At 49.1% G+C, this 23,628-nt stretch overlaps 1 long non-coding RNA gene across 1 annotated transcript in view; it reads right to left on the reverse strand.

Moving 5' to 3' along the window:
• Window positions 1-939: 939 nt before the first annotated feature.
• Window positions 940-23,628, reverse strand: part of LOC144144429 (uncharacterized) — a 41,743-nt gene continuing 19,054 nt past the window's right edge. The window contains exons 3-5 of the long non-coding RNA XR_013317255.1: window positions 23,217-23,302; window positions 10,165-10,242; window positions 940-1,089 (exon numbers count right to left, since the gene is read on the reverse strand). This is a non-coding gene — a long non-coding RNA (uncharacterized LOC144144429). The remainder of the gene's footprint in view (window positions 1,090-10,164; window positions 10,243-23,216; window positions 23,303-23,628) is intronic.

The raw sequence follows: 23,628 nt of genomic DNA on the forward strand, positions 1-23,628 counted from the left end.
CTCGTGGGTCGATTGTTAGTTTGGTGATCATTAATTCTAGATTTAATCTTCATTGTTGCAAGACAAATAATATTGGCGTATATATTGTCATTTTAAGGTCGCATATCACTACGTTATCTGATAGTATTATCCAAATCTGTTTGTCATTCGCCAATAGCGATGATTTTTTTCCCTAGGTGGCGGCGACGAAGGAGTACCGCCAGTTTACAAACCGACGGCGAACCGATAGCGGACGAAGTGGTGCAGCTGCCCCAGGTATATGGAATTTCTGGAGGAAGGAGGGGTTGCGGGGGGTAGTGCAAGCAGCATTAACGCCTAGGGGATTTCCGGTACGTTAACTTTATTGGGGTAGCCCCCCCCCCCCCTTCCCCACCAAATTTTAAAGTTACGGGCCCTCTGCGCGATTGCTTGGCCGTCTAGAGCATGCGTGAGCGAGAGGCTTCCGTGCTATCGGTGTCTTAATGTTTGGAACTTGCTATGCTAATTTTTATACTGGGTCCACTGATCATGAGATTATTTCGAAATTCGAATTTATTGTCGAATACGCAGCTCTGCGTGCCCCGTGTATGACGTGTGATAAATGTGCTTTTGAGTTGCTTAGGTGTGTATTCATGAATTTGCTTAATATCAAACTAGTTACGAGGCGAAGCTCGAGTTATTTTTCGTGTTTTTCCTGTGTATAATTTAAATTCGCGTATTGCATGCACTGTCAGGCTTTTTCTCAACAAGACATTTTAGTTAACTATTTTTCCGCTTCTACGCTAGCGACGATTAACCCTCGGCGAAACATCCGCGTACTTACGCGGCTCATCAGTGCTTGCGATTATTGAGGCAACTTTATTCTTCAATAAAACGTATACTGTCCTCTAATAAACAGAAGAAGTAAAACCAGAGGTACATTTAATTATTATTTTAATGAAAAACCAAAGAATTTGTTTAATTTCTTACACCAATAGGATGCACCTGAGTGCTGTTTTCCTGTGGCTTCGGAAGGCATTCTCCATTAACGCAAATACCATGGTTCGTGCCAGCTTCGCTACGTTCCACAGGAGTTCCTGGGAGAGCTGTGGTGGTTGTGTTCTGCGGAAGCTAAGTTTGAACAAAAAGGGAAAGGCCATGAAGCATGCGAATGTCACTCAATCAATATATAAAAATATAAAGAAGCTAAAGAAGAAATCACTCGCTTTCTTAAAAATTATCAATAAACATAACAGACTTTCAAATATATCGGCTATATGGTTCCACATTTTTAGCTGCGTTTCTTAAAAATAAATGTTTATGCATAACGGAGCATTAATAGTAATTCTTGGCATTAAAAAAATGTTTTGGAAGTAAATACATACCTTGAAAAAAACTCATTATATATATTCCCTCGTTCTCTCGTTTTCATGGTTTTCTCCCGTTCAGTTAGGTTTTATTTAACTAACTGAACTCGTCTTTTGAGCCAGACCAGTGCGCCATACACCACTCTGTTCTCATCGATTAATAAACGGATATGGCGAAGCTTTTCGACGGTTACAGTTTTAAAAACCAACTAAACGACTGCTGCGCCAATATTGCGACTGCGTCTAACAAAGGCGTCAGTCACGCGCACTGTTGTGATGCAATGCCTCTTGCTGCTTTATCCAGCTTCTTTATTGCATTGAGTAAAGAGTACGTAGCAGGGTACCTAAAATGAACCTAATAGTGCGAAAGAAGAGTACTTTCAGGGATGGCGCTCATACATATGTAAGACTCCATGGCTTTGTAACATATTAACACGTAGTCAAGTGGTCTTCAAGGAAAACAAGTTTATTGGAGCGAACTTGTGCTCCCCTAACAACTCAAAGAATACACAGGCGGCGAAGCAGCAGTCAACAAAGTGACTTGCGCAGGCGAGCGGCGACGATTCGAATGCCGCGGCGTCTGCTTAGCGGTCATTTATCTCTCAGCGCGCGCGCAATCATGGAATTGCAGTTGGGGCATGGGGTGCGGCGTGACCTCGGCGACCATTGCCGGTAACGCACTCCCTCACCAGAGTAGGATTGGCCACCTTGGCGTAGTAACGGCCACACCCTCCCCTGAATACGTCTATTAACCCACGGCCCTCAGTCTCCAGTGGCTGCGAAGCAACTGACCACGGCGGCGGTCAGACCTGTGACACAGCAGGGGGTGCTAAGAATACCTGGACCCTGAAAGGCAGCCATTGGAATCTGAACCTGGCAACGTTTAACACGAGAACCTTATCTGGTGAAGCGAGTCTAGAGGTGCTGTTCTAGGAATTAAAGGGCATCAAATGGGATGTCACAGGGCTTAGTGAGGTTAGGAGAACAGGTGAAGCCTTTATGGTGGTGAAAAATGGACACGTCCTATGTTACCGTGGTCTAGAGGACAGAACAGAACTGGGAGTGGGATTTATAGTCAATAAAAGCATAGCTGGCAACATAGAAGAATACTATAGCATTAACGAAAGGGCAGCAGGTCTTGTAATTAGGCTCAATAAGAGGCACAAGCTCAAGGTGATACAGGGCTATGCCCCCACATCCAGCCATGACGACCAGGTAGTGGAACGCTTCTATGAAGATGTGGAATCGGCAATGGCTAAAGTAAAAACACAGTATACTGTAGTTATGGGAGACTTCAATGCTAAAGTAGACAAGAATCAGGCTGCAGACAAGGCAGTTGGGAGCTATGGTCCGGGCTGTAGAAATAGCAGGGGGGACCTACTAGTGGAGTTTGCAGAACGGAATAGCCTACGCATAATGAATACCTTCTGTAAACGGGAGAGCCGGAAGTGGACGTGGAGGAGCCCGAATGGGGACCATAAAAATGAAATAGACTTCATATTATGCGATAACCCTGGCGTCATGAAGGATGTGGAAGTGCTCGGAAGGGTAAGGTGTAGTGACCATCGTATGGTAAGATTTCGAATTAAGCAAGATTTGAGGAGGGACCGTAACAAGCTAGTACGAAAGAAGCCGATTAAAGAGCTAACAGTAAGGCGTAAAGTAGAAAATTCAGGATCGCGCTGCAGAACCGATATTCAGCTCTTACCGAGGAAGCCGAGCATACGACACAGTAAGACAGCGACAACCTTGCACGCATTATCACGGAGTGTGCAGTAGAAGTCGGGGTCACGATGGCTAGACAGGATACTGGTAACCTTTCACAGGAGACGAAATATTGTCACAAACTCCTCCCCCGGATAATTGCGTCCGCTTGCAAATACCAAAAAAAGGGCGCGAGACAACAGTTATTTGTATTTTAGCAGGGTGGTCGGCCCGTGAGTTTTCACGTGTGCCGAGATTGCTGGGGTGAATGAAATCACAACGGAGATGCTCGACTACGTTTTGAACTATATAGGTTTGAACTATATAAGCTTGCGCGGGGTGGCAGGGTAACGTGATCGTCAGCGATCCTTGCAGCAGCACGGTGATCGGGGTTCAGTGGCGGCGTCGTGGAGTGATCGCAGGAAAACGTTCTCGACTTGGTCTGCAGATCAATTATTGCGCCGTTGTCCGTTAAAAAGTCCATTCCGAGAATTACGTCGCGGGAGCAGTTAGGCAAGATGACGAACGCGGCAGGGTACGTCGTGCCGTCTATGGTGACACGGGATGTGCACGTTCCACTTAGCGTCACGAGGTGTCCTCCCGCTGTGAGTATGTGCGGACCGTCCCATCTGGTCATAACTTTCTTCAGCTTAGACGCAAATGGTCCGCTCATTACGGAGTAGTCGGCTCCCGTGTCTACGAGGGCGACTACATCAAAGCCGTCGATGGACACCTTGACGTCGGATGCCGCCTTCCTCGAGTTCCGGGTGCGTCGGGGCGTCGCATCTCGGCTTGTGCGTGTTGACGGTCGGGCACTGTGCGTCGTCGTTGTCGTCGTCTTCGCAGCGGACGTCTCGGTCAGGTCGGGTACGCGTCGCGCCGTATAGCTGTCGGCGTGTTCGGGAGTCTCGTCAGGGCTAGGTCGGGTCGTTGGGATGAGGGCATGTCGTAAGTCACAGTCTTCGGCGCGTCCTTGCGTCGTTGGAGGGTTTCCGGTTTTTCGCCGTAGAGCAACTTCACCTCCAGAAATTGCTGCTTTTAGTTTCCCCCGCATGGGCTGGGGGACCTCCCACGGGCGAAGTCAGCATTGCTACGGCGGTTGGACGTATCGTATGGGTAAGGGCAACGGCGAACGGCTGAAACGGGCTGGACCACGGCTGGTGTTGGACAGGTATTCCTCGATCTCAGATTGGCGCTGGCCGGGTCGGGGGCGAGGGGCGTCGACGGAGAACCCTCGCAAACCGAGCCTCTTCTAAGGGCAGCGGTGGCAGATGTGGTCGGCTTCTCCGCAGTGGTAGGTAGGACAGCGGACGATTATCGGGAGTTCGCCACACGTCCGTCTTCCTCGGCGTGTGGTTTTGGACCACAGGGGGTCGGGCGGGCGAAGTGGGCGGCGGTACGGCGGGGCCTCTTGACGACGAGTGGGAGCAAGGCGGGGTTGACGAACAGCTTCGGCGTAGGCCCTAGCTTGTGGCTCACGGGGTGCTTCCGACGGCATGGAAGTACTCAGTGCGTGTTGAACTTCTTCGATAACGTCGGCCATGGAAGCGACTTGGGGTTGCGGCGTTGTTGGGAAAAGTTTCCTCAGTTCTTCGCGAACGACAGCGCGGCTTGTTTCCCAGTCGCGAATCGAGGAGCGTTGACGGGGTTCGCTAAAACGCGTTGTGTGGTCGATCGTACTGCCTCGGTCACAAACTCAGCGATGGTTCTTGGGGGGTTGCGAATTAGGCCAGCGAAGAGCTTATGCTTTAGGCCCCTCCCCGCATGAGAAAGCGTAGCTTCTTCTCCTCCGCAATTACGGGGTCACCTCGTCGGAACAGCATCTTCATCTCCTCAAAGAACACTACAACGCCTTCGTTGGGGTGTTGGATTCGCGTCTTCAACAATAGGTCAGCTCGTTCTTTGCGCACGACAGTTGTGAACGTTTTCAAAAATTCTGTTTTTAAGATGCTCCATGATGTTAGCGAGCTCTCGTGATTTTCAAACCAGACTCCAGCCGAGTCTCTGAGGTAGAAAAACACTTGCCTCAAGGTTTCTTCGTCATCCCATCGGTTGAAATTTCGGACGCGCTCCAGCTTCGCCAACCACACTTCGGGGTCTTCCCCAGGAGATCCTCGGAATGATGGGGGTTCCCGAGGTTGCTGCAGAACGACGAGAGGATTTGATTGGTTGACCATGGCGTTGGCAGAGACGTCTTCCTTCTTCACTTTCGCCGGCAGTAGACTGAGCTCGGGTGGTAAACCTTGCAGGCCGCGACTGGCTCTTGTTGGACTGGCTTGACGGCTTCCAGAGATTGTAGGGAGCATAAAGGGTGCGTAACCTGCACCTCCACCAGATGTCACGTAGTCAAAGACGACGCTGTGGCCTTCGAGGAAAACAAGTTTATTGGAGCGAACTTGTGCTCCCCTAAGAACTCAAAGAATACACAGGCAGCGAAGCAGCAGTAAACAAAATGACTTGCGCAGGCGAGCGGCGACGATTCGAATGCCGCGGCGTCTGCTTAGCGGTCATTTATCTCTCGGCGCGAGGGCTTCTCGAACAGTCGAATCGCATCCAAAACACTCTAGATCAACGAAGATTATTCTAGGCTGTCCATGTTAGTTCGGAACGCTCTGCCTATCAGAAGCGATAGCACATGCGGCACAGAAAGAAAGAACGGAACACGCTCCTGCCTTCCCCCACAGACAACACCGATAACGCATACGGGCGCAGACGGGCGCCAAAAGCAACCTGTATCACCTTGAGCTTGTGCCTCTTATTGAGCCTAATTACAAGACCTGCTGCCCTTTCGTTAATGCTATAGTATTCTTCTATGTTGCCAGCTATGCTTTTATTGACTATAAATCCCACTCCCAGTTCTGTTCTGTCCTCTAGACCACGGTAACATAGGACGTGTCCATTTTTCACCACCATAAAGGCTTCACCTGTTCTCCTAACCCAATGCATGGTTCGCGGCAATACATACTTTGAAACCAAATAATATTGCGAGCTCAGTTTTCTAGTATTAAGGGCGTAGGCATATAGATTTGCGGCTAATAAGCGTCCCGATGTCGACCTTGAGCCGTAGGGTCACAAAAAATTTCGGGCCCTAAGTTCAACGTCATATTCAAATTACACAATTTTCCAGAATAGTCGCGCCAAAAAATAAAGGTTTCACAATGCGTGTTTTGCTCTATATATATTGGGATTACTATTGCCCATCTGCTGCATAAGTGTGGCAATTTTGATAAATTGCGAAATAATTATTTGAGAAATGTATCAGCTCAATAAGTCACTTCTCCAACCGCTCCGGTGGCTTAGAGGCTAAGGCGTTGTGCTTCTGAGCACGAGGATGCGGGCTCGATTCCCGGCCGCGGCGGCCGCTTTTCTTATGGAGGCGAAAAGCAAAAACGCCCGTGTGCACTAGATTTCGCCGCACGTTAAAGATCCGCAGGGGGTCAAAATTGTTCCTGAGCCCTCCTCAACGGCACGCCTCATCGCCTGCGTTGCGTCTTCGCGTTAAACCCTACAATCAATCAGTTACTTATCCAGGCATGCACATAAGTTGTGTTTGTAATATATTGGTATGTATATTATGTACAGCCGTGACCCCAAACAAGTCAGATTTAAAAAACGGCTCATCCTGTTGGGACTGGGCCATCCCACCGCAGCCACCACTGATGAGAATAGCCATCCGAGCGCGGTCACCGGTGTATCGACGTTTCCTCGCTCCGTCTGCTATCGACGCGGCGCAGAGCAAAGTGATGAAGTTCTCGAGCCGACAAAGAGTTGAAGCAACATTTATTAGAGCATGTACAAGGGTAACAAAAGCATTACATGGCTCGCGCAAAGGCGATAGCAAGTCTCAACGTGGTGCCTCGGAAAAGTGCCGCGCTCGCTGTGCTTCCGGGGGGGGGGGGGTTATACCGCCGGGGATCAGTTTCAGCCGCGAGCGGTTTGAATCGCTCCAATCAGGACTCTCGCTGGCCGGAGATTTAATCTGACGAATGGAGGCGAAGTGGCTGCGTAAGCCGAGCCGCCAGACGGGGAAAGGGAAGGCCACTCAGCGGCACCGTCTTTAGGCATGTCGCTGCGCGTCTACCGCAGGCCGCTCGTCCGAGGCATGATTCGGCCCAGTCGTTGAGAAGGGAAAGGAGAGGCGACTCTGCGGCGCCTGCAAGTTGGGGCACGCCTGCCGCGGGCGGTTTGGCAAAGGCGCGAATCGGCTCCGCTGTCGGCGCGTCGCCCGGTTCAGCGAAGTTGGGCTGGGGCGCTGGCACAACACTTTTCTAAGCCCCTGTATAATGATACGGCATAATGGGCAAGATTACCCACCTTAATGAGGACGTGGTCGAGTATGAACCCCTTGAATGCTTTACCATATGTACGCTCTGCGTGTGAGCAGTGTTGTGTTCATTTTGGGAAAGAAGACGGACAATAAGGATAAGGTGCGATTGCGTCGCAGGAGAAGAACGACGCATGCAGAATAATTCCGGCTATGTGGAAATTCATTGGGCCGCCGTTGTTCTGCGGTGGTCGCCAGACATCCAGAGGGCAGTCTGCCGAACTGATGCCACTGTTCCCACTACCTTATAAACACCAAGCTTACACCGATAAGCTTGCACCCTGGGTCTTTATATTTTGATATGGGATGGCTTATACTGCCCCTGGAAAAATGTCTTACAAACGGTGAATTTTTTGCAAAGCAGGACATATCGCACGCCCCGCCCCCCTACCCCCCTCCCAGTTTTTATTCCATTGAAGCAGATTTACTCGGCGCCGCTCTGTGGCTCCTCCTCGCCACCGCCGACCTCTCTTTTACTACGGTTATCACAACGATTATTCCCCTGGCCACCACTGATGCCTCCTTCACAAATTGCGCAGTCGGCTGACAGTAGCCTTAATCAACACCAGCGCGAATGGGTGTAAAGACGCCCGAAAGCCAACCGGCACGCCGGCGCCGAGAATGTAGCCGCGGCCATTGCCGCTTCAAATTCCACTTCGGCCACTAGCTGCGCGCCCCTTCCGGTTGAAAGCAACTCGCACCGGTGAAACGACGGCGGGAGAACATTATTATTCTTTAGCTTGAAAACCACTTGAAACAGTTGTGTCGGCGGCCCACGTTGACCAGCTGGCCATAGTTCTTCTGGCGGAAGAATAATAATAGCTCTTAGTCTGGTCACATATAAAGTCTTTCTCGCTCCATTCGCGCCTATCCCCCGTGTCCAGTGTAGGCGTGCACGGGTTGGCGGTGAAGGGAGGGGGCATGCATTCACAGGAAGGCTTAGTGCTGCTACCGATGACATACCCGTTGTGGTGTTGGGAGATTTAAACGTGACAGTCTCATGGCTCAATGCGCCCAGTCAGCTGTCCTCCGCAATCGAGCGGTTTCGGTCTGGGTTAGTGTGTTGCACAGCCAATGTGATGCCCATGGCTGGGCAGTGAACGGGACACCCACGTGTGTGTCCAGTAGTATAGGGGCCGAAGCGCTCGATGTGTTAACTATATCTATGGGACGGACGCATGTCGCTCGCTTGGAGGAAGAAGAGCGGAAACTTAAAAAGCGTCAGCCCGAACAGAAACGTGAATGGGTGCGAAAACCACGGAAAGCCGCTTACATGCTTATCGTTGGCTCCCGCCTCGACTGCTATTTTGACCGGTAATTTCCAGTTATCGCGGCAAAAGCTATACCACGAGGATCGCTACATCACGCAGATCACCTGGACACCACCTACGAGAGGATCCGTGCTTCTACAGGTCAGCAATAACCCCTTGAACATCAGACCACGCCGCTCACTTCACTAGGCCTATCACGCCTGTAGCTCGCAAGCCCCAGGTGCGTCGCTCTCTTGGCATGCGCTCTGCTCCTGGCAGTTGCGCCGGCAGCACATCTAGCGCCACGTATGCAGCCTCTTTCAAGAACTATGACGCCAGCATCCGACGTAGCAGCATTTGACCCCCTGAGCGGACGGTCGTTGCCACGCGACGACCCCTGGAGACAAGTACTGCGCCCAAGACACGCCGTTAGAACCCCAACCCTTCGAGTACGCCTCAAGTAAGCCCTGAATGCAACATTCACCCTACCGCTATCCGTGCACTGACTGCTCTTCGACTGCCTGCCACAGACTACAAGATCATTATTCGCCCGCGCTCGGGCCTTCGGGTCGGAGCTTGGACCACCAACCAAATAACCAACAGCCTGCAAGTCGCCAGGAACATACCAGCCGCACAGTTCTACTCCCAAGTCACTGTACTACTCCAAGCCCAAAGAAACCTCATTGCGGTATGCAGTCCAAATGAAGCCGTCGTTGACGCCCTCCGTTTCCTCACCGCTATCCAACTCCGCACGGGCAGTCGCATGCAGCACTTATTACTTTCGAAGGACCTCACGTTCCATTCTGTGCGAGGGCGTACAGTGCATTTACTCGCTGTCGCCCTTATCGCAATACGTATGAGTGCTGTGCTCAGTGCGGCGAACTTGGTCACCGTCAAGACATCTGCCCCGATCTCCACAGAGATCCCCCTTTTACCTTTTGGCCGAAACTACCGCAGAAAACGTCCTGAAAATGGAAAATTCACCGCACGGAACACCACTGAAGCAGAGCAGCAATCAGAGCACGCAATAGGCAGTACGGCGGCAGAGCACCCCGCGCTCCTCAACTGCGCAATTCCCGCCACTGCGCAGGAACTGCGCTTGAACCAAAATAAATTGCATGACAGGGGTGATTAAACAACTCTCAATAAACTAATTGCCCTCTAAAATCCACGCCCCAGTCCACGACGCTAGTGCTCCGACAATTAACCGGTCTTCAAATGGCCGAGAGCGGATACTTTCCCAGGGCGTCAAAAGAGGGCGTGGCCTTCGACCTGCTCCTAGTTATTCCTTCGACGTTTCTTTGTTTTAATTTGCAAAGGTTGTCACAAATTTATGCATTTGAACACGCATTCCGCACGGCGTTAGTCCGTTCTGGTAAACTTGATGTGGGGAACAGTCTACTCACATTTTCTTTTTCAACAAACAGCAATGACGAAGCTGTGTTCACGTACTTTATTGATGCGAAAAAAAGTAACAACATTTTTTTCGCAAGGAGTACTAAAAACACAAAAGAAATCCTGCGAGTACAAATACAGAGTACCATCGTGTAAGTTTACTTACCAGGCATGTTTCATTTCTTATCAATGCCACTGCTTCATCCCTCCCGCACACAAAGGTGCATCTCTCATGTACACGTTCCTGTGATAAAAAGATAAAAACGCTTAGCTTTAAGGTTTTACATTAGAAGTTTTACATTTTCAGTTAACACGTTTTACATCAGCACACTAGCGTTAATGTTTTACATTAGCAGCAAATCACAATAGATACATTACATTTGCATTGCGTTAGATAGTAGGCTTTAAGCCTAAACAGCGACACATATGAAGCATAATTGCGCAAATCAGCTCAACAGCTTCGAACTTGTCTCTAACTGACATCCCTTCCGCAAAACTCACAACCACCTCACCAAATAGTACTGTTGCGTTTTAAATGGATGGTTTCACGGTGAAGTAGGCGGAAGCTTCGTCATCGCATTTGGCGTAGTATAACCCGAGGCCGCAAACAGATGCTTCATTTTGTGAAGCCCGCAGTTTGATCCTCAGAAATGACCACACAGGCAAACCCGGGTGCGTCAATATAAGCCGGAAGCGTTTTTACTGGGGTATGCGAGTCAGACAACTCTTGAGGGCGAACCAACACGATGTTTGAGTGGTTATCAGAATAGTGGCTGCCGCCACAACACTATCTCCGCGCAAGATTCTCGAAATTCCCACATGTCAAGTGATCCGGCAGCCGTCGTTCAACGGCACTTCTCTTCAACGTAAGCGCTTTAGGCGCTGATTGACGCTGTTGTTATTTCATGCGTGTGCGGCTATTTAAAGTCTTCTGTCGGAGGCGCAATAGTAACCAATTTAGATGTGTGAGACAGTTCCATTTCAGGTCGGGTGCCTGACTGACTGGTCCATCCAGGTTGGAATAGTCACAAGGAGTGAGCGTGCACAGACCTCAGTTTGTCCCCCCCCCCCCCTTCCCGAAAATATGAGGACGGCTACAAAGTCATCACTTCACGTCGCGGCTCACTGTACCCACCCACACATAGCCAACCATGACGAATACTCGGGGTTGACCGGTGCTTTTATGAGTCAGACTTTTCATTATCTCACCCCTTACAACCACGTCGTTTCGAGTGTGTGGCTGTAGTAACAACAGCCACATCCGTAGTTTTCTTCAGAAAAATAATACTGCAGGCGTCGTCGTGAACGTGTGAGGTGTCATCTGGTAAAAGGTTTTCAGAGTCTTGAAACCGTATAAGCAGTGCTATCTTGCTAGAGGGCAATGAGCTCTCGGCTGCTTCGTTAGTCTTACGATGATAAAAAAGGTTAGTCTGCGCTTCACACCATCCATTTAAGGAAGTCTTCAAACTACTTAGAACAAAACTTTGGTCAATTGTCTGTTATAACTTCCAAACGAAGATCAAGTGCCCCAAGAGAAGATAGCCGAAGTTACACCCATGGGCCTAATTTAAACCGATTAAAGTAGACATCGCTCGCAGTAAAAAAAAAAAACATTTTCGACTGTTTCTTCGCAAAATCGAAATGCACTGTCTTCCGGGGATTTGAGAACGTTATCCATGATTTCAACTGTAGAGACTGTGCTGCACGGTGAACAGTTTAGCACAGTTTCTCCTTACCCGCAGGCTAAGACGCTGCTCATACCCGCCCACCGTGCAATTTAACTTGCTGCAGCTTTCGTTCTGGTTACTCCTAGGCACTGTCCATGTAGAAAACCTGAGGCAACACTGGGAAAGGACTGTAGGACGACCACACTGTTTGTCCCCACAATGAACCCGTTACCTATAACGAGCTCGAATAGGCGCTCGCAGAAAAAACTGCTGGGGCACACGCAAGTTTTTCTAACCGGGCTATATCCTTTCGTGAGGAACTCACAATTTGTGTCGTCCAGTTTCTCGCTCATTGTATTTTGCTGTCTGAGAAACTTATTCAGTTACGAAAAATAAAAAAATAGGTTCATAGTGGTGGTCCGTGTCTTAAGCACCAAGCGCGATGACACGTTCGCATGGCTTAGAGTTGACCCTCGCTTAAGCTTCATCCTGTCAGGATAGCTAGCCACAAAAGAGAGGCATTAATTTTCTTTTGCCGTGGAAACAGCGCTTCCATATTGCTTAGGAACTTAAAGAATTGTGACGGATTGGTGGTCGTTCAACACGTTGAAAGCTTACCCGTAAAACTTTTTTACAGGCAAAAACTAGCCACTGCACTCTGTGAAGGTGAATAACAAGTGAAGATGTATAAAAATGCTAGGGCAACTAGCACCCCTTTTGATGTAGTGAATTCGGGGCATTAGTGTTGAAGTGTTGGAGTGATGCTGCAATAATTAACAGCATGACAATGAACAAGAACAACAAAGACTACAGAAAAAGGGCTAACTTCCACCTGAATTTAACGTGAAAAACTTGCACCTTATATACGCCACCACCGTAACAACTGCAGGAAAAAAATTTAGTGCCTTTTCACTCTGGGAAGAAGGTTGACCTGCAAAGCAGCTCGGCCTCCACGGAGTGCACAGAAAAACAGAGGTTTGTAATTTACGACTGAACCTACTTTCTAGCCAATTGCCTTAAGGAAATTTGGAAAAGACCTGAGTTTTATCCTATCGGACAATCGTAGAGCTGTCTTTTTCACTCCCGCGTCGTAGACATCTTACTGTTTGTGTAACGCACCAACATAATCCACTCTACCACAGACGACACCGGACCGGTCGCATTGGGCTGTTTGACGGGCAGGTTTAAACATCACGCTATCACAACGGACATGTCATCCGTAACGGCATGAAACCTTTAGCTGTGCGTGCCCCCCCCCCCCTCCCCCTCTCACTCCAATCCCAACCCGTGCACGCATAAACCAGCAATCGGTCATGAGCGGGTGCTTAGAAGTGAAAGACACTGTCGAACATGTCGCTCCGAAAGCCCTTTAACCTGAACGAGTGATATTGGCCCACGTCGGCGTTTGAAGCGGGTCAGTTGCTGTTCATCCGAGAAGGGATTCACGCTTCTATTCGGGCTGACGCTTCTTAAGTTCTGCACCTCCGCCAACCCCGCCACCACCGGAGGACCGCGGAACACATCCTTCACAATGATCCGAGGACTGATAACTCCGCGGCTGGGACTTGAGCTGCAGAATACAGTTTGATCTCTCTCTATCTCTCTCTTAAGTTTCCGCTATTCTTCCTCCAAGCGGGCGACCTGCGTCCGTCCCATAGCGATTTAACTCCTCGAGGGCTTCGACCTCTATACTACTGGACACACACGTGGGTGTCCCTTTCACTGCCCAGTCGTAGGCATCTCATTATCTGCGCAACACACCAACCCAGACCGAAACCGCTCGATTGGGGAGGACAGCTGACTGGGCGCATCGAGCCGTGAGGCTGCCACGTCTAAATCTCCCACCACCAGAACGGGTATGTCATCGGTAGCGGCATTAAGACCTGTTGCGCATGCATGCTTCTTCCCTTCACCCTTAACCCGTGCAGGTAAAATCCACTGGCGAATGGACTTAGAAAAACTTTATAGGCGACCAGACTAACATGTATTATTATTATTCAGCCAGAAGAACTATGACCAGCTCGTCAACGAGGGCCGCCGACGCGACAATGTTGCTCGGAATGGCTTTCAAGTTAAAGAAGAAGAATGCGCTCACGCCGGCGCTCACCCGGGTGAGTTGCTTTCAACCGGCATGGGCGCGTAGCTAATGGGTGAGGTGGAACTTTAAGCTGCAACGGCCGCGTCTACATTCTCGGCGGCGGCGACGGTGGTGGCGGCTTTCGGGAGTCTTTACACCCAGTCGGGCTGGTGCACGGCCGGACTGGAGGAGCGGCGAACGCGCACTTTGAAACTGCGCGCCCGCCGCTCCTCCAGCCCGGCCGTGGCTGGTGTTGATTCTCCGCAATCATCTGATAACGGCGCTACGGCCGCTGTCAGGCCGCTGCGAAACTTGTGAAATAGGCATCAGTGGTGGCGAGGGGAATAAATGTTGTGATAACCATTATGAAAGAGGGGTCAGCGTGGCGAGGAGGAGCCCCGAAGCGGCGCAAAGTAAATCTGCTTCACCGGAATTAAAACTAGGGGGGTGAGACATATACTCCTTCGCACTAATAAATAAATAAATAAATAAATAAATAAATAAATAAATACTGCATGACTCGCTGCCAGAAGCCAGATGCGGGAGGCGATCAGGAGGGCAGCTCAGCATGGCGGTTATCGACACAGACGGAGAGGGTATGGAAGCAGGCAGCAAGCCTGTCCAAGGAGAGTGGGCCAGCGAGACCAACGACGATTTTATACGACTGAATCGACGGCAATCTCGCACCTCGCTGCATGGAAATCGAAATGATTTCTGAAATACTTAAACTTGCCACTCAAACCGATTGATTGATTGAATAATTAAAGCATTGATTGGAATAGTGTATTTCATAGCTACCTTCAAAACGGATAACGGAAATGAAATTTTTAAGGTTTCGCTCCTGAACAAAATAATAAATAACGGTACGTTTTATTTTTCGTTTTTTTTTTTTTGTAGGATCGTGTTTTTGTTTTGTTCCGACACCCTGGTATTGGGTATCGAGGTTTGCTCTGTACCAGAAATGGCGTAAGGCATTCGACCAGTTTTCGTGAGCCTGAAGTGTTCGATTTGCCTGACTTTGGGCTCCTAGACGAGTTCCTCCCAAATGTTATGCACACCTATGTGAAGCTATTAGGGGCTGGGGATTTCGGCGTCTCCTGTCGTAATCGTCGTAGTAATCGTCGTAATCGTCGTTTCATGTAGCTTGTACTAAAACACCCGGAAACTTGTTTACTCCTCGCGCTAGAACGTAACGCGTGCTAAAAAAACACCGGGACACTCGTTCACGCCTCGAGGTAGACAGCTTCGTGCTTCAAAGACAAGAGACTTTTACCGCAATGCTGTATACCTCTAACCCCTTACGGTTTCATCTACGTTGGCAAAAACACCAAGCCTCCAAAACTAGTGATACAGTGTGTTGCGACGATAATTGGAACACTTTAAAACATATTCCTGGGTGAACCACCGGTCTGTTCGCGCTCAAACTTGCCACGAAGGTCGCATTTTGTGGTCTATTTTGCTTGATTCCGGGGACAACGGCGGTACTTACCTGTGTATTCTGAAAATAAATAAAAACGATTTTTGCCTATAAATGGCGGCTTATTTGGACGTGCGAGCCAGCGCAAGTTGATGTCGGAACCACCTCGGGTATGCAGAGCGAAACGCACGTTTGGGATCCACGGTAGGAAGGAGCCAAATGGTGCAGCAGACGATCAGAATATTCCCCTATAAATAACCTAGCAGACGATCAGAAAACCTGGTTTTCGGGCTCGCACGTCCAAATCGCCGCCATTTTCCCATAGGCGAAAATCGTTTCTATTTATTTTCAGAATAAAAAGGTAAGTACCGTCATTGTTCCCGATGTCAAACAAAATAGACCACAAAATGCGACCTTCGTGTGAAGTTTGAGGGCGAACAAAGCGGCGGTTCGCTCACGAATTTTTTTTTAAATGTTCCAATTATCGTCGCAACACCCTGTACACTGCATGCTTCACCCCTCCGCCGGTTTCACGTTAGTGAAGATGGCCCGGAATTTTGATTTCTCAGTAGACCCATCGCCAATTTTAGATTTGCCTAATCCGAATGTTCAGTCTCTTTGTTTTGGCATTTTTGAGGCCTAAGGATGGTGTGTCACAGGGCGCTTGGATAATAATTAAACGGACTGCGCAACAATTTTTTTCCACTTTTTTTAAAATTCGAAATACTTCTAGAAAATGATCAAGCAGCGCATCCAGTACTCATAAAAGCGGGTCACAAAGTACGGAGCAAAAAATTGCGACCATCAGAAATCTTTGGATCTTGCTTAACATACTTTTCTTGTTGTCAAGAATTTTTCATTGTTTTCGCAGCCGAAGGACGCGGGTTCGATTCCCGGCCGCGGCGGCCGCTTTTCTGATGGAGGCGAAAAGCCAAACCGCCTGTGTGTTCGATATTTGGGCGAACGTTAAAGATCCCCAGGTGGTCAATATTAATCCGGAGCCCTCCAATATGGCGCGCCTCATCGCCTGTGTAGTGTCGGCGGGTTAACCCGCATGGCCATTGTTTTCGTGCTTGTATGTTGTCATTCGAGTGATTTCGCGGATATTGGCCGGCCTCTTTTCAGGTGCACCAATGAACGCATTCGACAACTATTTTTAAAAAAGCCACAAAAAAACAAAATCGAAACTGGAAGAGGTACCTGCTGCGACGAGCAAATAACGGAGAGCCGTCTGGGATGGCAATAACTGTACCATTTACAGGGCTTCTAGTAATGATGGAAAGAGTGAAAGGAAGAGTGAAGAGCTTTTATCGGAAGTGTTGCAGGGCCCTTTTAATGCTTGAGGCGATGTAATTCGACCTAATTCCTTTAGTCCGTGGTTGCTGCTCGTTACTTTCTTGACCGCGTGGGTTAATTGGGTGATGATGCTCTGGAAGTTTTGTAGTGTAGCTGCACGTGCTCCGTCCATTTGGCGGGTCTATCCTAATATTCGACGTGTCTCGCCCATTTGGGATACACACGCCATTAAGTCTCATCTTCGGATCAGGTGTTTCAGGAGGTGGTGTGCCTCATGTCCACTTTATCATTACGAGAACTTCAACTTTTTCCGAGGTGCTAGAGTTTACAAAGCTTAAGGTACGCCTCGGTGCAGTTTACGGCTTCCTGTGGGCAATTCTGTTTGTTAACTGTTGGCGCTCTGGTGGTCGATGAAGTCCATGTCATCTGCGTAGATCAAGCTTCCCGAGAAGCTAAATGCCATCCCTGGCATTTAGCTTCTCGGGAAGCTTGATCATCGCGATGTTCAAGCTGACATGGTGCACGGCCGGATGCTAAAACGTACCGGGAAAATGACCGAACCCTGGGGAGAACCGTTTACTGGAACCTTGAATTTCTCACACCGTAACTTTCCGATATATACTGTGGCCGTTCGAGACGAGCGGAAGCCCCGGACATAGATGTAAGCCCTCTCTACTCAAAGAAGTCTGGTAAGTTGTTGAGAATGGCCTCGTGTGATACATCATTGAATGCTCGTTTGACCTCCAGCGCCAGGGTGGCGCTGGAGTTTGTCAGTGACCTCTCTGACCTGTCGCAGGATGTCTTGGTTAGATCAGCACAGCCGCAAACAATACCTAGTGTCCGGTAACCTCCTTTTGTTGTTGCTGTCCTATTTGGGGGGGTTAGGCGATCCAGAACCATGTGTTCCATTAATTTTCCACCGTATTAAGGTAAAAGAAATCGGCTCCGACTAGATATGTCGCTGGGTGTTTGGGGCTTTGGGATCATTGTGATGTCAGCATGTTTTCATGGTGCAGGTATCGTACCACTCTTCCATATTTTGTTTGTTCGGTCAAGGAGATACTCCTTGTCCTTTAATATTACGAAGCATTTTGTTTTTAATCTTAAAACAGTGTTTTTCGTCAGCTTGGCCAGTGCCGCATCCAGTTCGGTCGTGGTAACAGGGCAGTTGAGGTGAGGGTTTGGGAGTCGCTGAGAACTAATTTTTTTTCAAGGCAATCTCTTGATTCATTAGTTGTATACCCAGTACCGTGAGAGCCTGGGGTGCGGTGGTACGTTTTAACTCGCTTCAGTCACAGCGCGCATAAAAACGCTGCGTAAATTTCGCAGGATGGTATACTTCAGGTAGCTTTATTGCAGTACCCATAAAGGACTGCTCTGCACATGGAGAACTCACTTTTTCAGAGAAACCTTTGCTTAATATGGTAGTTTTCCCATTATTTTAGGAGTTGCTAGGAATGAGTATGCTTCCGCAGATCCTCCCAAGCTTGTCCCCAGCCGTAAACGAGCTGGACGGTTGATCATGAAAGTGCGGTGAAGGTGTTTTGGTCTAAGCATTTTTCTTCTTTTAGGTACGGTCTGCACACATATACAGGCTGATAAAAATTAAGTCGACAGGTTTTTTTAAAATTAGGTGCTCACATTTACGTAAAAACCACCGTTACAGTGAGTTTATGCGCCCTGGGGGACACATAATTACGTGTTAATTACTGACGTCGGTGGCCTAATTACCTAAAATTGAATAATTACTTTTAGGGGCTGCAGTAAGCAGGCATGTTTGTATTGAAAAGTTATACGCAATTGTCTTCCTACGCAGTTTCATTTGGCAGAATTCTTTAACGCATACGTACTCCGAGGTATCGAACTGCGAAGTTTAATTGCCCTTCGCATGATTACGAATGCTAGACAGCGAATACCGGCGCAAAGCTCCTCCCCTTTGTTCTGTGTTTTGATAGCGGTTCCGAGTACTGCAGATTTGGATAATGCCAGCTAAGACTGAAAGGGTGCCAGTTATCACTTTGCTCATGTCTCCACCCCGTTGTCAAACTAAAGACGGTACACAGCAGGCACGCCACAAAAGGGAGGAGCTTTGCGGTGGTCTTCACGGTCTTGCATGCTTAATCATGCGAACGGCAATTAAACTTCGCAGTTCGATATCTAGGAGTACGGATGCGCAAGAAGAATTCTGCTAAATTAAACTGCGTGGAAACACGATTGCGTCCAAATTTTCAATACAAACATGCCTGCCTACTGCAGCTACCAAAAAGTTCATTATTCAATTTTAGTTAATGAAGCCACCGGCATCAATTATTACCACCTAATTCTGTGTCCTTCTGGGCACCAAACGTTACTGTAGAGGTGTTTTTCCTGTAAATCTGAGTGCCTAATTAAAAAAAAAAACTGTCGACTTAACTTTGATCACCCAGTATTTTGAAGGCAATACTGAAAAAAATTGAAGCCGTTCCGCTCAATCTGAAGGCTGTCGGAAGTGCAGGGCAGTGATTCGCCATAATGGGCTGTGGCGCCATTATCCGCTTACTCTTACCACCCCTCACGCTCTTCGCCTCACTGTCTCACTCCTGTCTTGATCAGTAGAACGGAGGTTTGCCCAATACAATTAAAATTTACCGCCTTCGAGTTGCTCACGTGCCCCCTGCCTGGAACAGCGCGAGCGGTAATTTTGTTCTTTTAAGTGCAGAACACTTTAGGGCCCCGCCTTGTCGTCGTAGCACGTTCGCTGTCCCGCTGTCTAGCCACCGCAGCAATGAGGCCGCATGGCGACGTAACGGAGAGGCCCACGGCGTGTCGGTGTGACAGAGACAAACAGGGGATTCGAAAAACAAGCGGTTTATATAGTCATTACTTCTCGAAACTCCTGAACCGCTGGTGCTTGTCATATATTTCCCAATTGTTTAGCGGAAAGAAAGCTGCAAGTACATTTGAGGCAAAATCTGTGTAAATAAGCGGCAACCACCACATCCATTTAGTTAGGAAAGACCGTTGGGTTGGTTTTTGAGATAGTAAGCGAAAAAAGTGGCCGCCACAAACGACGCTTTCTAAGTAAGGCTCTGGCGCGTGGAATACGAAAGCACGCGCAAAAAGAACACAACTCCCGCCCGTGCAGCTCTAGGCAGAGGGCGCGGTAGAACTACGAAGGCGGGAAATTGCAATTGCATTGGACAAAACCACGGTTCAATTCATCGAGAGGAGGGAGACAGGAAGTGGAGAGCGTAAGGGGTGTTAGCGATGAGCGGATAATGGTACCACAGCCCCGCTGATGGATTAATCACTGCTCTGCACTGCCGACCGCTTTCACGTTGAATTGAACTGCTCTAATTTTTGCGCTCAATTTGCTTTCATCTCAACAAGCATGGCACGGAACACACATCGACCACAATCCCAATCCCGAACACAGAGTCTGCAGAGGAAATCGGCATCCGCCCTCGCGGGCTCAGACAACCTCACTGTCATCTCAGACTGCCCTAAACCCCAGACACCTCTACCCACCACCCTCCCAACCCCCCACCCCCACTCCACGAGCGATGGGAGACCTTGCTGGCCAGCCCCGCCCTGCCGACTCAACTCGTGCTAGCGGCCAGGGGCCAGGAGCTGTTGGCAGCATACGGGTCCCGTGAACAGGGAACCGCCCCGTCCGGCACTTAAAGGTGCCGCCGCCTTTTCGGGCTTCAATAAAGTTTACTACTACTACTCCAAAACCACCGGTCGGAATTACCAACTAGGTCGTGTTTCTGCTCAAGCCGTTCGCATCCTGAACACTCTACAAAGCCCCCCTGAACTCCACATAGTGTGAACGCCGGGCCACGCATCCCTCGAGGGGAATGATGCGGCCCACGCCACTGCCAGCGAGCATACCTTCCGGGCCTTCCCCTTGTTGGAAGACTGATTGATGACCTCCAGCCACGACATTCCAAGAGCCACGGATGTCTTCGCCCATTACCGACTGCATCGCCGCATCTACACCCCCCCCCCCCCCCACCGCCCACCACACCCCAAGATGACCAGAGAGGACTCCATTACCCTCAGACAGCTGCAAACTAGCACCTACCCTCATGGAACACTACTCCATGCCATGTATACCCAACAACATACACGGTGACTTGTCAACACTGCCCCAACCCAACACTCTTTACCATATGGTCTGGGAGTGCCGCCAATCACTGTCATTAACCCCCGTACCAAACCCCACCCTGGAGCAGTGGGAGGACAAGCTGACCTGCTCACGCCCTCAAGACCAGCAACGACTGGAGGACAGGGCCCGCCGTGCGCCAAGGACCAAGGCTTCTTGGACTAAGGAGGCCTCCCACAACGGAACTCATACAGTTGAATAAATTGTAATCCTTGCTTTCATCTCGCATGTGCCGGAGCCTTACTCTGCAGGTTTGACTGTGTCATTTTTTGTATTCTGCGGCCAGTTTTTTTCGCTTACTATGGTAAAAAACAACCCAAGGAGCACTCCTAACTGAATGGACGGGGGGACTTCCTGTTAATTACACATATTTTGCCTGAAATATGCCTGCAGTTTTCTTCGCGCTAACTAACGAGAACTGACAGGACCAGTGCCGGGTATTCCAGGAGTTTTGAACAGTTCTGCTCATGTACACCTCTTGTTCATGTCTCTTAACTGCTGGCCGGAAGGCTGAATCGAGGGGCAAGCGGGTATATTTTCGAAGCCTCTGTTTGGGTGCCCGACGCCGCTTGACAGCAGAGCTACAACGTGACAGCAGACGAGCTACGACGACAAGCCGGGCCCGCGAAGCCACGGTACTCTTTTTGAGCCCATTACGTCGCTTAGCTGCGGTGGCTAGATAGCGTGACAGGGTGCTACTACGACACGCTAGGCTAATAGTGCTCTGCGCTTGAAACTTAATCATGGCTGGGACCGCGGCGCAATCGATTGTCTCAAGCGTCGTATTGTAAAGCGAAGTTTTCAGCCTCTCACTGATGTCGTCTGTAGTCCACCAGAAACTCACTGCAGGAAAGCCAACTTTCTCAGACGACAATGATGATCGTGAGTGATGTGAAGAAAAATTAAAACGCTTCCCATGGTTGCAATCGAACCTGCTGGGTCACTCGCGCCTATCCGACTGCGCCATTTCGGCGCGGTCGAAACAGTTTGGAAATTGGAGAGGGGCGCATGGGCATGCAAAGTTAGACAGAAAAATCATGCACCCGTCTGTCTAATGACGACGATGGTCGAACACTAGGAAAAGCCATAGAATTCCCGTTCCAGTAAAGCACTAAAGAGCACAATCATCACCTGCTCACTTCTGGGTTGGTTCATTTGGTGTTTGACTTGACTTTGGGAAACTTGGCCTTCCCCCATCATTGCGGTTCGACACAGGGGCAGTTGATTTTTTTCTATTAAATATCGATTTAAGTAGGTAGTTTAGTGGGTCTATTAAGATAATCTACAGCAGTGAACGCACGTGCTCTAGCTCTTACTTCCCAGGCCACTGTTTCTCGTACACCCCTACACGGGCCTCCCGGCTCCCGTGGACGAGACCTCCGAGCCTCTCCTCTATTTGAGGGAAATTACCCTCTATTACTGCCGCCACTGCCCTTGTCTCCCACCATCACACCCACACCTATCTACCGAAGCTGCCCACGTGTGGCGGATACTACACGCACACACCGTCCAACGTCGTACTTAACTAATACACACATCCACATCAATTCCACAGACCATACTGCCCCAAATGCGGTCAGTTGGACACACGTTGGACACAACGAGAGATAAACTGCGGTTATTCGAAGATGTTTATTTATACTTCCTGATAACATAAAGAAATCGTGACTTATTTCCATTTGTAAAGGTGAATTACGAGCGAAGCTGAGGCGACACTGAATTTTTAACATAGGTACGAGCTCTGGGCGACAGTGACGTATCCAAGTGGTTATAAGGTGCTGGTAAGAATTCAAAAAAATAAAAAAATAAGGGCCTTTCGCGGAGAAAACGTCTTAGTAATTTTCTGCTTTAATAAAGCGAGTAAGTTAGACGCCTCGTTCACAGGAAAATCAACAAAAAAAGTAAGAGAGCGCACAGGACTACCAGGAACAAGTTTTGTCACCAAACTGACACTGCTCTCGCAGTTTCTTTTTTAATGTACGGAAGCGGTGAGTAATTAGCATAGGCTAACAAAAGCTGCGAGGAGGGGGGGGGGGGGGGGGGGGCGTAGCGGGGATACAGTACTCAGCAAATTTCGTGGTGTGTTCTCTGACCCAGGAACACTCCCCCTGGCTACACCCCTGTGGGGCGACGATACATTTTTTTTCCTGCTGCTGGAGCTGCAGCCGTAAAACAACCGGCTCAGCCGTCGTCGTGTGGTCGGCCAACTGTTTAGGGGATGTTAAGATCGACCGGCAGAGATTTTTCCTGCCCCGTTGGAGACCATTTCGCGGTCGTGCGGAAGCCTCCTTAGGGAGCAGCCGCCTAAAAGCGAGCAAACACGCAAACAAATAAACAAGCAGATAAGAGACCAATGCACCTACACGAACGCCTCATTCTTATTAGCACGTGGGACATTGAACTTGAAGCCCAGCGTGGACGGCTACTGCAACTTTGAGGGAGCCGAAAAAAAAACTATACGCAGACGTAATTGGAGCGCAGATAGGAAGAGGGAGCACTGAGTTTTTGACGCAAAACAAGAATGCACGAAATGCAGCCATAAGCAGCTTCGCTGTACAGGAACAAGCAACTCGACGGCAGTAAAGAAGGCAATGTAATGCATACAAATACGAACCTTAAATCTGTCCCAGTCTGTTACATTGCAGTCGGGATTGTCGTCGACTGGTGGGGGCGGCTGTTCAGATGTCGGTGGTTCGGACACTGTTTTATTTGGGAGCAAAATCAGTATTGGTTATTGTTTTGTTTCAGTGTGGTGATTTACTACCTGTAGAGCGTAAGAATACATCATGCTGGCAGTTGTGATTGACAAGACTTTTGTTAGCATTAACACTCGCGAAGAAGACAAAAATCCACGGGTGGTCATCTCAAAGAGACGCGACCTTATACTGCGAAAACCCTTGATTTAAGGCTATTGAATGAAGCTGATACTCGAGTCACACAGTGCATCTTAAAGATGTTGGTTTAACACAAAGAAAACCAAAAGCGTGAGCATTTGTCATGCGGGCAAACAGGGTATTAGCCTGGGA

This window comes from Haemaphysalis longicornis, unplaced genomic scaffold, assembly GCF_048455015.1.
Source record: "Haemaphysalis longicornis isolate Haplotype H1 unplaced genomic scaffold, Haemaphysalis longicornis Haplotype H1 scaffold_7, whole genome shotgun sequence".
In the NCBI taxonomy this organism is placed as follows: domain Eukaryota; kingdom Metazoa; phylum Arthropoda; class Arachnida; order Ixodida; family Ixodidae; genus Haemaphysalis; species Haemaphysalis longicornis.